At 42.6% G+C, this 11,350-nt stretch overlaps 1 protein-coding gene across 14 annotated transcripts in view; it reads left to right on the top strand.

Moving 5' to 3' along the window:
• Nucleotides 1-6,984: 6,984 nt before the first annotated feature.
• Nucleotides 6,985-11,350, top strand: part of RGS6 (regulator of G protein signaling 6) — a 601,147-nt gene continuing 596,781 nt past the window's right edge. For 4 of the 14 annotated variants that reach the window (XR_006343935.1, XM_043919813.1, XM_043919815.1 and 1 more), the window contains exon 1: nt 7,336-7,819. The gene's annotated coding sequence lies outside the window, so the exon portion shown is untranslated. Of the gene's footprint in view, nt 7,124-7,319; nt 7,820-8,026; nt 8,186-11,350 lie in introns of those variants that run through there. The other 10 variants (XM_043919808.1, XM_043919805.1, XM_043919804.1 and 7 more) reach the window with 9 other exon arrangements.

The raw sequence follows: 11,350 nt of genomic DNA, 5'->3' as shown, positions 1-11,350 counted from the left end.
AAGCTTTTTGACCCTGTTTTGCTCTCTGTAGATAATGTCACTGCTCCAGGAAATTCTCTAAGTTCCATGACTTTAAATCCCATCTATATTATATCTGCAGCCCTCATTCTTCCCCCAAAGTACAGAAATGAACATACAACTTCCCAGCAGGCATGTCAAACCAACATGGTCCTAGACTGTGTGCTGGTCTTCAGCACACCTGTTCCATCTCATTGTTCGCTTTGGTAAATGGTGCTATCCTTTTTCCTAGTTTGTAAGGTTAGAATCATTCATGACTCCTCTCTTTTTCTCATAATCTTTATCCAATTTATCAGCAAGTCATCAGTTAAATTATATCCTTGAAGTCAGTGATTTCTCAATACTTTCACTCTGTCATTCTAAGCTGAGACAAAACACCATCCTCCCTTGCCATACTGATTACTACAATAGCTAAAGTCCTTGGGCATCCCCCCTCCCCCCGCCGCGAGTCTATTTAAAACACAGCAGCTAGAATTTCAATAATAAATATGATTGTTATTCTCCTACTCAAAGGCCTTCCCCCTCCCAGTGGTTTTCCATTGCACTTAAAATAACATCTAAAATCTTTATCATGGTCTCAAGGTTTGCCATGATCTGAACACGAGGTATTTCTCTGAACTTTTCTCCTTCTACTCTTTCTTCCTTGTGTATTCTGCTGTTCTTTGAACATGCCAAGCTCATTCTCACCCCAGAGCCTTTGCAAAAGCTGCTGCTTCTGTCTCACTAGATTTTACCCTAGATATCTACATGGCTTGCCCACCCTCTTCAAGTCTGTGCTCAAATATCACTTATCATCATAAAGGCCTCTGAAACCTCTGGCTCTAAAATAACATTATCCAGCTTTATTTTCTTTATGACATTATTGTTATTTGACAATATATTTATTTGATTCTTTCTGTCTGTTTTCTTTCTATTTAACCTTCCTTACTACAAGGTAAGTGCTATGAGGACAGGCTTTATGTTTGTTTTGTACATGATATATTTCTAGCACATAAACTGTGTCTGATGTTTAGTAAGAACTCAATAAATATTTGTTGAATGAATTAATAAACTCTTAAAGCCACCCTAAACAAATTGAGGTGATACCTTTTAAGCCATAAATCACAAAGGCCTTATAACTTTCAAAATATCCTATGGACTTAAAAACTTTTTTTGGAATAATTTTAGAGTTATAGAAAAGTTACAATGATGGCACAGAGTATTTCCATAAATGCTTCACCCTAATGTAATGTTTCCATATACATCTTCCCCTAATGCTAACATCTTACATAACCATGGTACACTTATCAAAGCTAAGAAACTAACACAGGTGCAGTACTGTTAACTGAACTACCAACTTGATTCAGGTATCATAAGTTTTTCCACTATTGTCCCTTCTGCATTCCAGATGCAATCCAGAATGCTACCTTGCATTTAGTCATCATGTGTCTCCTCTAATTTGTATCAGTTTCTCATTCTTCCTTTGTTTATCATGGTCGTGATAGTTTTGAACAGCACTGGTCACGTATTTTGGAGAATGTACCATGTTCTTTTTGTTTGCCACAGAAGCCAATATAATAGGAAGCCAACAAAGGGGAACCCCAACACCCATTGAAAATTTTGCTCTAGCTTACTTCTTGAGGGCTCCTGTGAGAGCAGGAACTCATTCACATATGTAGGAGGTTGTGGGGGCTAGGGAGATCAGGAGAACAGGGATTAAAAGCAAAGAAGCTTTTTTACAGAAGCTCCCAGTAGATTTTCCATCAGGTCCCTTTTGTCATGTGACATGGCCACAGAAATGGAATCACCATGACTAGCTTAGTTTAATGAAGATCCACTCTGGATCTAGATCATCCTTGACTCATGTTGCTAGAAGGCAGAGAATACAGCAAAGATGAAGGAGGAAGTTGAGGGGCATCAGGGATTGGGACAGGGCAAGGAATGGGTTTGGTAGACAACAAACTTTCTGTTACAGAGTCAGTTTATATATTCTGTGCACCCATAAGGCTCAGATAGGTTATGGCCTCCTAGGAAAAGAACATATCACAAGCGTGGTGCTTATCAACAGATGGCTGGTGTGAACAAACAATGGTATAAATCGTACAAGGAAGCACTACTCAGCACTAAAACTGAATGGACTGCTGGTACATGGAACATCATGGATGAATCGCAAAGGCATTACGCCAACCAAAAGAAGCCTGACAGACAAATGTGAACTGTATGCTTTCAGTGATATGACATTCCAGAAAAGGCAGACCCATAGGGAAAACATCTGTGGCTGCCCAGTGAAGGTGGAGGGAGGTGATTGGATGCAAAGAGGTATGAGGGAACTTTTGGAGGCTCATGAGAATGTTCTGCAGATTAAAGAGAAAATGGCTACTGGGTCTTGGGTGATGGCATGAAAAGGGACAAAAGAACATTGCAGAAAAGTTCATTTTGAGCGTAGGGTACAGTTCTGTTGTCTTGAGAAACAGTCATCTACCCAGGGTTTGGTTTGGGCAAATGGTGCAAATTTCATTTCTGTGTTCTTTGGAACATCAATTAGGAGTTGGCAAACACAAGACTGCAGAGGGCTGAGAATACCCTATGAGCTGAGCTCTGGTTCTTAAATATTTGCAAAAGATCTTAAATTAATTAAAATACAGTTCTATTAAGGAGAAAGCTTTGCCACGTCTTACAGAGGGGGTTTCACAGAGGGTTTTTACAGAGGATGTTATGTGTTCAGTTGAGGGGGGGTGGGGCTAACTGCTTGTGTGTGCATGTAGGCTAAGTCACTTCAGTTGTGTCCGATTCTTTGCGACCCCATAGATAGTACCCTGCCAGGCTCCTCTGTCCATGGGGTTCTCCAGGCAAGAATACTGGAGTGGGTTGCCATGCTCTCCTCCAGGGGATCTTCCCAACCCAGGGATCAAACCCAATTCTCTTATGTTTCCTGTGTTGGCAGGTAGGTTCTTTACTGCTAACACCACCTGGGAAGCCCAACTGTTTGTAACTGATGTATTTTGCCTCAATAAAGGATCTTTCAAATTGAAGTACATCACTATTTACCAAGGTCCTAATCAGATGTACCTGTAACTGGTTATCAAAAACTGTGGGAGTCTAGCAGCAGGGGGACAGGGTAGAGGTGATGGACAGATATTTTTGGCTGAGGTGATCAGGGCAATATTTCAGATCACATCACACAAACAGCTGCCTGTTCTGTGAAGATTCTGGACACAAGATCCTAGATGGTGGTCATGTCTAGGAGGTGATCTGATGAAGTGTGATCCAAACAACTGATGTGAAGAGAATCCCATGGTTCGTTTGGGGCTGGTGCAGGTTTTCAAAAACTTGTTATTGTTGATGTAAATTTTCTCCTCTGTGCATTTGTTGTACACATACATATCCTGACATCTTGAATATTAAGCACTGGGACTTTGTAAATATACGTTCCAATCTGACATAACATTACTGCTGAGTTTCAAAACATTACCATTCCAGCCCCATGATATAAACACATTCCCAGACACACAACTTTCAAAGCCGCAGATCAACTACTAAACTGTGTAATTGTACTGGAAAGAGAAAATAAATCCCCTTCATATCATAATTAGCTTGTTTGCCACAGACCCCTCCTGAGGAGATTATGCTATTAGTAGTAACAGAAATGCTGGGCATTCTATGAACAAAGTGACCCTCAGGTTGTGGGTTGGTCACAAGTTGTTGGAGGAGGTCATGGTGAGGATGTGACCTCTGGTTGACTTGTGAGCTGAACCTGGGCGATCAGAGGCTCCTCCCCATCTCCCCATCCTTGAAATGAACATCCTGCCCACATTATCACAGTGTTCCAAGAACTGTCACCTTGACAGAGTAAGGTATTGTTGAGGCCATCTGGACGGTATACATGACTAAACCCAGGTAAGAACTCTAGGTAAGATTTCAAGATTCTGGCAGGGTGTAGAAATCTACTTGCCTTACAGCTGCCCAAGACAAGTCTCTCATGTAAATTTCCTTGCTTGTGAAAACTGCCACCTGCCAATCTGGAATGGTCTGCCTCTTTCTTCACTCTCTCCCTGTCCTCTAGGGTCAGTTTTCAAACCAACACAAATGTTTGTTCAATGGCAGGGCCCCAGGTCCCATCACTAGAAATTTCTACCTAGCAGGTGTGAGGAGATACTCCAGAATCTTTACTGCTAAGCTGTAGTACCACAGGTGATGTGGATGCTGTGGCCTTTGAGAAAGACCCTTTTGAGAAAGACCCCTTTTTAAAATATCTAACCAGGAAATTTATTTTCTTTCAGGGTTTAACAGGGGACAAAATTTAACTCAGAATCTTTTTTTCCCTTTGCACTTTCCCCAAAGTGCAAAGAAAATCTTCAAAGTGTTTAATGTCTTACAATTGAAAGGAAAACAAATCCATTACATAAATTTCAGTAAGGCCCACAACTACATATAAAAATTTTATAGGAAGATTATGATCCAAAAGAAAACAGCTCTCAATTCTCAGACAAGGAGACTACACTAAAGAGGGGGGACAAATTGAGCACGTGAGGAAAAGCAGCATCAGCTATCAAGTGTCCACGGAAATAGGCCATGTGGTATTGGACTCATTATCCTCCCAAATCCACTGCCATAAACACACTGTTCCCATTATTTTCCTACCTTTGCCTGCCAATGCAGTTGAGACTAAATTGTCAACTCATTTTCATTCTTCTGTGCAATTTATCACTCCATTTGAGGGCTATGCCACAGTCAATTCTATTACATACTTTCTGGCAACTCCTTACTTGATAATAAAATAATCAAAGGATTCAGGATTTTACCTATACATGTATTTTACTTTATACTTGAAAGTAAAGTATAAAGTATGGGGAAAGACCAGTATGCCCTTAATAAATAATTGCTGAGTGAGTGAATGAAATGTTGAGCTGAATCACAGTATTGTATATATTCCCAAAGTAGTAAGTCAAATTATATTTTCAGTACAGTGAACAGTGGGTTGATTCTTAAAGAAAACTCATGGTGAACATTTTTGAAAAGATGATTCTGGGGCAGGGGGATGTATCTTTTTTGAAAATCTTATGTTTTGCAATCATTTTAAATTACAAAAAGTTGCAAAAACACTTCAAAGAGCTCCCTCGCTCCTTTAGAGTTGTAAACACTTCTGAACCATCTGAGGGTAAGTTGCAGTTGTGATGTCCCCTTTACTCCTTCATAATTCAGAGTGTATTTTCTAAAAACAAGAAAACTCTCCTAAATAAATGCAGTACAATCTCAACGTCAGAAAAATAACATTGATCCAATTTAATTCAATAGAGTACATTGAAGTTTCATTGTTAATATCATATACAGGTCTTGGATGCCATTCAAGATCATCTCTTGCATTTAGTTGTCCCTTTAGTGTCCTTCAATCTGAAACAATCTTTAAAGATTATGCATTATATCAGGAGACAATGCAGGTTGATTTTTCCCATTACTCTTTTTTGTGTAAACTTTTGTCAGTTGATTAAGATACTATCTCCCAAGTATTATAGCTTTAATGTTAATAAGTATTTCATGCTTGTTAATTAATAATATATATTAATGAATTTTTTAGGAACATGCTTTTAGATTATAAATATCCCCTTGCTTATCAAAAGTTTATCCACTGTTTCTAGTATCCATTGATGATTCTGGCCTGAATCAATTATTATGATGATGATTGCAAAGTGGTGATTTTTTAATACTGTCTTTTCTTCTTCATCTATTAATTATTTTCCACTGGTGGAACTTCCTTTCTCTCTTTCTATTGGCATGGACGCATTGATTCCTATTTTGCACAAAGGTTACAATCTGTTCCTGTCATTATTTATTTTGATGCTTAAATGGTTCTGGATTTGGCCAGTGAGAACCCCTTCAAGCTACTACTATATTCTTTCATTTATTTTTCTTTTACAGTAGGATCTTGCTGATTATCTATTTTAAATATAGCAGGGTGTACATGTCAATCTCAAACTCCCAATCTATCCCTCCCCCCATACTTCCCCCCTATTCTTTTGACATATCTTCATAACTCTTTATGGAGAAGGAAATGGCAACCCACTCCAGTATTCTTGCCGGGAGAACCCCATGGACAGTGGAGTCTAGCTGGCTACAGTCCATGGGGTCACAGAGAGTCAGACATGACTTAGAGGCTGAATAGCATAGCTCTTTAAGTAACTTATTTTATTGCTCAACAAAGTATTCCAGTTTCATTCCCTACGCACGGAGCCATAGTTCCTCTTGGTGGAGAATGGTATTTAGAAAGGAAGTCTGAGTTCTAGGCGTATTCACTATAGTAGGGGTGCTATTGCTTTCTCAGTGGACAGAGCTAGGAAATATATATATGCTAAGTTGTTCAGTCATGTCCGACTCTTTGCGACCCCGTGCGAACCTGGCAAAAACACTAGAGTGGGTTACCATTTCCTACACCAGGGGATCTTCCTAACCCAGGGATTGAAACCGCCCCCCCCGCTTCTTGTCTCCTGCATTGCAGGCGGATTCTTTACCCACAGAGGAAGCTCCTAATAACATCGATATTGCACACCAACCCCATGGTTACCGTGCAGAACAAACAATCTTGTTTTATTTCCACCTGCAGCTTCCTGAATCCTTAACTAAGCATCAAATTTCAAAGCTCCCCTATCAAAGAAGGCCCTCAGTTACCCTTTCTCATTTTCTGTCTCCAGCGTTCCCTTCTTCTCCAAGATTATTTGCAGACTTTTCTTAAAAGTTCTTTCGTGGCGTATTCGAGAAGACTCATAAAACGCTCCAAATGCAGCCTGTGGTGTAAATGGTGAATCAATAAAAATGACGAGGTGAGTAAAACACTATCCCTGAAGATCGCGGAGGCCCATTTTAATTTAGAGGGCGCCAGCTACGCGTCAACGACGGATTCAAAAGCTACCGGGCAAACCGCTCCGGACTAGGAATCCCTAAAATAATCCTGGCGCCACCAAAGTTTCCAGTGGTGACCAGCTCTCGGAATTGCCGGAAGGAGTCTCCGTCTCTCTGAGCCGCTTCGCCAGTGTTCTCGCCGGCGCTCGTGTCAGAAATTTCTAGGTTTTTTTTTTTCCCCCTCCTTCCTCGAGTATATCTCCGTCTGGACCTTCCGCAGCGCTGGGAACAGGTGAGCCGGGCGGCGGCGCGCTGGGGACGCGCCCAGGTGCCTCGGCCCCGCCCCGGCCGCCGCCCCGCCCCGCGCCTGTCGGGGCCCAGGTGCCGGCGCCCAGGTGCGCGCGGCGCGGGCTGCAGCTCCGCCCGACACCCGACAGCGGGCGCCGCTGCAGCAGCTCCCGAGCGGCGGAGCTGAGCGCCTTCGCGACTTAGGGCAGCTCCTGCGCTCGGCCCTGCTCGGCAGCTTGAGCTCCGCCCGGGCGCCGGGTTCCCGGAGCTGCCGGAGCGGGCGGGCGGGCGCCGAGGGGGCGGACCGAGCTCCGCGGACCTTGCCGGCCTGGAGCGAGAGAGGCGGGCGATCCAGGAGCGCCCGGGAGCGCGGAGAGCGTGGCCAGCCCCCAGCGCTCTGGAGACACCCGAGCGCCCCGCTCCTTGGCACGATGCGACCCGCCGCGTCTCCGCGCCGGCCCCGGGCTTCGCTTTCTGCTCGCTGAGCCCCGGCGCTCGCCACCGCGTAAACTCGGAAAGACCGGCGAGACGTGGGAGAGCCGCGCGGAGACGCACCCAGACGTCCCCTCTGCCCCCAAGAGGCTGCCGACCCCTCGATCCCTGGGCTTCTCTAGCTTTACCATGAACCTGGCGCACGCTTGGCGTTAGGAGAAATTTCTGAAGCCGGAGAGGGAGTCAAGGAAATTCTTTGGTTGCTAAGGTAATTGTAGTTGTGACAAAAAAGGGGCAAGACACAAACGGGGAAAAAGATGTTTTCCAACGCGATGCCCTCTACCCCTCGGGTTCCTGTGTGTTGATTTCATTTCATCTCCTGGGTGTGGATGCTTGTCCATTTCAGATACGTGACAGGTGTTGGTGTGTGTGTGTGTGCAGTTTGGGACTGTAGAGGCACGAGCTTACATAAGTGGTTAGGCAGGCTGGCGTGTGGAGTTGTGTGGGGTGGGCGCAGGTCTGCACAGAAATCATGTTCCTGGGTTTCTGGGTGTGAGGCACTCACCGGCCGGGGCGAGCTTGCAGAGGGTACGTGCTTTTAGGGACTTCCAGTCTTCTGATTCCGCGATCTCAGGTGGGGCAGCGTTACCTCATTAACTTTTTCTCTGGATAAGCTCGCCCATTTGTGGGTTGGAAGAAAAGAAAGCGGGCGGCGAGGCGTGGAGGAGGGTTGGGTGGTGAGGTTTGCTGGTTTGGGGACTGCGGCAGGAGGGGACGCGTGGCTAATTTGCTCCGTGAGGATGGCAACTCGGGTTGCGTGACGAGACCGTGTTTACAGTCACTGTCAGGCTGCGTAAGAAGTGGCCCAGCGAGACAGGAAAGAAAACTGACCCAGAACATTTAATTTTTTCAGAATGGAAGCTGCTGAATTTTATTATTACTATTATTTAATTTGATGGAATAGGGACGTTGTTTCTTTGTCTCTTGTTGAGAGGAGTGGCATTTCTACGCTACAAATTTGAAGATATTTTGGGTCTTGTTCTTGGCCTGAAATTGTTCCCTCCGCATTTATCAATGCTCAGCAGCTGGATCTGCAGGTAGTTTCTGATCAATACCTTTTAGCAGTCCCAAAGTGAAACTGCAAAAATAAGCACTCCTAGGTAAAACCTAACATTGGACCTTTTTCTTAGCAGAGGATGGGTGAGAGATGGAAGAATAAGAACTGGGCTTGTAAGTGTCGGGATGGTGTTAGAGACTGAGCTACAAGTTTGTGTGTGTTGTCCAAAAAGAGAAAAGAAAAGAAAAAAGCTAGCCTGAAAGGAAACGGTCAGATTTGACTTAATAGGTAAGGCTTTTCTAGATCACTTTTCACAGGCAGGTAAGTAATTACATGGCGTTGGCACTGAAGAGGTTGGTGGGAAACTTTCTCTGAGCGGTACAGTCATTATAGTCTTGCTTCTTAATTAATTTGTTGTTTTTGCAATGGGTGGGACTCCCCTGTGAGAGAAAGCAAGCAGAGGACTGAGGGAAGTTGGAGATTCTTCAGAGGGTCCTTGTAAGCAAAGGCTCACATGCTGAACAGCGAAAACCAAAATGGTATATCCGTTCTGAGTTCTCCGATACTAAGAAGATCTGTTGTGTACATATGGTGATCTTATGTACTGTAAATGTTGGCATATTACTACATATATGTATATATAGCCTAAATAATTTGTCCTTTCCTGAAAGTGTAAATTCCAGAAATGTCAGCTGTGGTGAGGCGTTTGGATGAACTTGGTAGCCACTGGTGTTTCCTTTTCCGTAATAATTACACTTGTTCTTAACTTCACTTCCCTGTCTCCTTTAAGAAACTTTTAATTAACATGCACTGAATTTATATTGCTGAGAGTTTCAGTGAAACCATGCTAGCTTTTCTTCCAGCAACAAATTTGTCTTATCAAGTGAAACTTTACAACAATGCTTTTGTGGCAGAAATGTCTCTTTAAATGACAGTCCTTATTTATTTGTTAATTTATGATTTATGGAATGAGATAGCCAACATAGTTTTTTTTTTAACTGAGCAAACATTTCTTGAGAAAGAAAAAAAAAGTTAAAGGATATTTTGGGCAATGAAATTTGCCAGTAATTTTGAGTGTCTTACTGTCCACAATGACAGAATTTTATGTGACGGTAGGATCATTCTCTTTCTTATTTCTCTGATATTCTCCCATGCATTTTATCCCCTGAACTCCTAAGACTTTGCCAGGAATTACCAGACCTCATGTTTTGTGCCAGGGGTTAAACATCAGGGAGATATGAGTAAGGAGCTATGTGTCACATCAACGTTTTTCAAGAGATGATCTCAGAGATCTCAGTACTGGGATTAGTTTTTCCTTTAGCTGTACAGTTAGCTTGTCTTAATTCATAGTGCTTTGAACCTAGGGAAGCATTTAACCTCTTCATTTTCAGAGCCAGCTGGAAGGAATATATTTACAGAATTTCATCTTCATTGTAACATATGGCATGATATAAATAATTACTATACACACACTATCCTGCTGTATGGAAAGAAATAGAATTACAAAGTAAACCTTCATGTTGAGTGATATGGATGTAACATTTAAAAAAAAAAAAAACACTTTTACTTCTTTTCTTGATTACAAAAGAAATAACCACTGGGAAAAATTCAGGAAAATACACACCCAAAAAAGATCATTTGTAATTCTCCTACAGAAGGTGAACCACTGTTGACATTTCTGCATGCTGTTATGTTCCTGTAGATTATATTCTGATCATACTCTGATTACATTATTCCTTGAATTTTTACCGTTCTTCCTATTCTCCCACCCCCATTTTTAAATTGTAAATGAAACTTGGATGTGTGTTGAAGGTTTGGGAAATTACTGCTAGTTTGATAGATGGCTTTGATAGATCAGGTTTTAATTTTTGTTATTGTCTTTATTTTAAAAAAGAGTAGTTTCTCTTTTTTCTGTCGTCTTTGAAAACCAAGGTTTGCTTTTTGGATTGGCAATACTCCCTGTGAGATTTAGGGTTTGAAGTATCAGAAAAGAAACAGAGCATTGGCCATGCAGAGTGGCGGTAGGGCTGGTGGTAGGAGACCTGAGTTTTGGTTTCAACTCCTCATCCAACTCCTTGCATGACTTTTGGCTTGTGCGCCTGTTTCCTTGGAGGACAAATGACACTTTCAGATTTAGTTCAATAAGCTAACCACATATTTGTCAGTTTGACTTTTGATGAGGGTGATCTTTGTTTGAAGCAGTCTTTTTCAAATGCAGATGGCTAGGATCATCCCCTGAGTTTTGGACTTGGCTGGGCTGGGGTGAGGCCTGAGAATTTACATCTCTAACGGGATGATCTGCAGATGATGCTGATTCTGCTGGACCACCCTGAGAATCAGCTGGTAAGCTCCTTGGGGGCAGAAACACTGTTGCAGTTGTCTTTGCATCCATCTGCCCCATGCCTAGGAATGTACCTGCTGGTAGGTGCCTAGTAAACATTGTTGAATCTCTTATCAGTTTTCTCCTTGGGGAAACAACTTTCCGAAGCAGTCGAGATAAAAGAGCTCATCACCCATCATTTGGAACCACTAAATCTGTAATAAGAGTAATAATAAGTCATGAAACCCAGTTCTTCCAAGAGCAGGGAGAGCAAAAACTGCTCACAAGTAGGCAATTAAAATGCACATTAAACCTAATGAGTTACATTAAGTAACAACTTGGAGTACCTGCTTGAGAAACCACAAAACTCCTCCAGTGCTTCATGGCTGCCTCCCTGAGACCTGTAAAAGGCAATTCATTTT

This window comes from Cervus elaphus, chromosome 12, assembly GCF_910594005.1.
Source record: "Cervus elaphus chromosome 12, mCerEla1.1, whole genome shotgun sequence".
In the NCBI taxonomy this organism is placed as follows: Eukaryota; Metazoa; Chordata; class Mammalia; order Artiodactyla; family Cervidae; genus Cervus; species Cervus elaphus.
Note: the sequence above shows the minus strand (reverse complement) of the source record. Positions and strands in the feature narration are given on the sequence as shown.